Below are 4194 nucleotides of genomic sequence, written 5' to 3' on the forward strand. Positions count from 1 at the left end.
CATCTAGTCCTATCCTGTCCAAGATGGCCTACATCATCCTACAATGCATCCATGGCAGTTAATTTCTTGAGTACGAACAGCTGCAACACCCTGCAGACAATCGATCGGAGTTTCAACGCCAGCCTCGTGGTTTGCAATGGGCGAAATCATTTAATATGATATGACCCTCAGGGTTCGGCATGAGTGAATGTAGATTGGCGTCAAACCCCGGATCAGATAGACTGGACCGCTGTTTCACCGCGTTGCACACTGTTTTGTCATTTTGGCATGTTCATAATTTACAAAAAACAAGTTCGCAGAGAATGTACTGAAACTGAAACTGAAAGTCGATGATACAACGGGTTTCATGAAGGCGTGAATGTGTCTGATAAATATGTTCTAAGAATGATTCCATTGGCTCCGGAGAACCATTTGGTAATGCCTATTACCCATGTGCATTTGCGGGCATTTCTCGCCCATTGAGCGATTTACTGCATCAACGAACAAAAACGAGAGATTTCATCGAATGTGCTTGAAAAAGTAGATTGTGTAGAGTGATTCCGGCCTTCGCCGAAACAAATGTAAAAGAATGCCAGTACAAGTCGTACAATTATCATTTGGCACAGAAAGATAAATTGTGAAACAAATGTATGCCTTCATGAAATCCAGTGTGAATTTCACTGAAACAATTAAATTTAATTTCCGTTTTCCTGATTTATTTTGGAATTTTGTTATCACGATTGCGTTCACATTGACTCTAGTCCTGTATTGAACCAACTTCTCTAATATTTTATATGTTTTTGTTGTTTTGCTGTTTTTTTATTTGTATCACTTAGGAAATGATTATTAAAAACACGTCATTTTTCAGTAGCTTACATATATAAATATCATAGTTCTGATTGTATGTCAAAATCATAAACATGTTCAGGATTGCCTTAAAAACCCATTTAGATTCGAAGGCAGATAAGAAAGAAACAGTCCGCTGTTGATAAATTCTGGTCAATCGCCATATGAAAATTTCTGCTTACAATTCTTGTTGTAATCCGTATGAAACGTGTGCGTTTTGGCCATTCTGTGCAAGTACGCCTGTTATCAGAAAGGTGTAAAAGTTTGTTAGAAAACAGTGAGGCCAGACTTTTATTATCCATTGTTTCGCGAACTCGCCGAATGAACAGGAGCCGAAAATGAAATAAAAATACAATTTTATTTCAGCGTAATTTCTTGCGCCCAACGACGTGTAAGCGCAAAAAAATTGCTAAAAAAATATTATTTTTATCTTCATTATTTTACCGCCCGCCGCATACCAAATCCAAGTTGCATTTTCGTGGGAGTATCGTGATCAATGTACCGAAGTCTCGCGCAGATGAGAAACAAGTTTATACATGGAATAAAATTTAATTTCATTTCTTCTCTCCGATCAATGATATTACTTACAATTCTTTGAGAATCACACAAATCTAATGGAAAAGAGAATATTTTTTTCCGCCCTCCTCAAAAAATTGCCTTATAAAGTCTCGAGAAACAAGGAATAAAAAAGTCTGACCTGACGGTAAATAAACCACCCTTTATCATTTGTTCATAAGCAGGCTTTCTGGGTTGATCTGTGACTTACTGCGATGCAATTTTCATACAAGTTCAGAAAATGTTTTTTATACCGATAAAGTATGTCAAACATGGAAATATGTGCGCCAATAGTCAAATCATAGCACACACAGCTGTGTTGGGATTGCGCCCCCAGGCGACCGGCGTGCCGATGGCACTCTTTCACAAGAGGGCGCAGCACAAGAGGTTTTTTGGTCCGAGAATCCAGAAAAACGTGCACTAGCATTCTCTTTTACCAGATATATCACACTGCATTTCTGCATTTTAACAACTTCCATATAAGTAGGTTACGAATTGCACGTAATTCTAGAACACAATTATTGTTGTCACGTGCAAAATTATGTGCCACAGCCTCTGTCTACTATTAATTTGTAACTTGAAGGGCGTTAGTATATATTGCAACCTACTGCCCAAGGTATCAAAGATTATGCTTTCGGAATCACTTGATGTCGATTCCGCACGGTTTGTCTGAAGACAGACTGTGTCCCATTTCAAGGAGAAGCCCTTTTTCTTGTTCTCGCTCACAGTAATCATACATATGTGATTGCATACAAACCCTGTCTTCGGTTTTAAATAAATATAAATTTATCACAGACTTAAAGGGTGACAGTCGTTGTGCCGCGTCCTGTTCGATATGGGACTCATAGCGACGTATACAACGCGTGTAAAATACATTGTTTATTTACATGAAATTCGAACACGCGCTGCGCGACGACCACCGCGCTTTAAGAATTGTTTTTAATTATTCAATAACAGTACAGTGCAAATAATTTTTACTAGAAAATGTTGTCATGTCAGGGGCGGATCTAAGATTCTGGAATAGTCAATAACTCGGACGTTAGAGGGTATACTCCTTGTGGTTACTGTCATAGTAGTTACCCAAGTATTGACTAATACTGAGGTAACTATATGTATTAGTATACCGAATAAATAAAGACAACATAATTGAAAAGTTGGAGTATGGGGTAACTACGCATGCGCAAAACAACTCAGGACAGTGAGGTGAATGCATTTTTCACAAACCAGCCACCTACGTCAATGAACAATGATATACAAGTTAAGCGAGATTATTGATAGCGGTTTTTTTATATTATTTTCGGAATTTACATAAAGTTACATGTATTGAACCATAAATATATGTGTACAAGTATATCGCGGCTGTGTTGCATGAATTGCGCCCTCCAATGACGGCCATGTAAATTGGTGAAACTGATGCCACAAAAGGCCGCAATCAAAAATGCTTACCTTATTTTGGATTTAAATATGTTTGAACACAGTTGGAAACGACGCACATTTAGTGAGTATTTTCCTGTCCTGACGCACCTTCCAATTATCATGTGGTTCTTCTATTGATTTATGCATTAAAGTACGTCAGTAATCCTAAATATAACGAAACAATGGTTCAAAGAATATTTAAGATTTATTTGATTATGAACTCTTTTGTGAACAACCAATCAGAATGTTCAATTGCCAGGCTTTATGAACAAGTGAATGGCCAGTTTATATGTCAAAGTCAGTTTCTAAGTCAATATATCTTTTCCTTACTGATCTGACTTGTCAGTTGTTTTGGACTGGTGCTAGGAAAATGCTGACACAAGAGGGCGCAAACATCAATGATTTCTTGGTCTGTCAAAATTGAAAACATACTGTCACGTTTTAGTGAAAATCCTGTGAAAAGTACTCGACCAATCTCAAGTATACCATATGTGCGTTTTTCATAATTGCCGTAAAAGGAAGAGAACCATATACTATAACACTATCAGTTCTACAACACACGTCCAATTGTAACACAATCAACTATTGATTTTTGAATTAAAAAGCGTCACCAAAAAGTACAACCAGCTGCCAACGGGGTCAAATATTATGCTTCCGGAATCACTTGATGACGATCCCGCACAACTCGTATCAGAGGGTATATGAAATAGAAAATTAATCGGAAAACGTTGAGTAGGAATTGTATGTAGCATATCATGAGTACAGTTCACGCTCAGTCTTAGTCATACTCTCTCGAGCTCAGACCATTAAACGTTTGTTATACTCCTGGTGGATTTGGCGACAATTTCTCACTCGATTTGCATTAATCTGGGAATTAAAGGACGACAGTCTTCGTGCCGCGTCCTGTTCGATATGGGACTCATAGCGACGTATACAACGCGCGTAAAATACATTGTTTATTTACATGAAATTCGAACACGCGCTGCGCAACGACCACCGCGCTTTAATCTCTCGGCCGGCACCAGGAAAATACAAAACTGCCACACAGTAAATCTCATTACGACACTGATGTTTTTAATGTATTTAGACATATATTATTGGATACTTTGTCATTTTCTTAAATCAATATTTATGCTATTATATTATTGGCGCCGTCATGAGAGGGCGCATATTTAAGGTTCATTACTTTATCTATTTTTCAAACATAATATAAAAACTTATATCTAATTAATTATGTTGCCTTTATTTATTCGTAATAACCTTATTATTAAACATCTTTTTCTTCCAAGGATACACCATGGGAATACCGAAATCCAAAATGTTTAGAACAGAATCAGCGTACTTCTTTGTGTGGAGTCCGGCCAAAACCTGGTCGCAGCCATGTTTTTTTTTATTATT

General features: G+C 37.5%; 1 non-coding gene across 1 annotated transcript; it reads right to left on the minus strand.

Moving 5' to 3' along the window:
• Nucleotides 1-1960: 1960 nt before the first annotated feature.
• On the minus strand, nucleotides 1961-2091 carry LOC144357928 (U11 spliceosomal RNA). Its single transcript, XR_013421765.1, has one exon. It is a non-coding gene; the product is annotated as a U11 spliceosomal RNA (small nuclear RNA).
• Nucleotides 2092-4194: the final 2103 nt, after the last annotated feature.

The sequence above is a fragment of the Saccoglossus kowalevskii genome, chromosome 12 (assembly GCF_978046115.1).
Source record: "Saccoglossus kowalevskii chromosome 12, keSacKowa6.1, whole genome shotgun sequence".
Lineage (NCBI taxonomy): Eukaryota > Metazoa > Hemichordata > Enteropneusta > Harrimaniidae > Saccoglossus > Saccoglossus kowalevskii.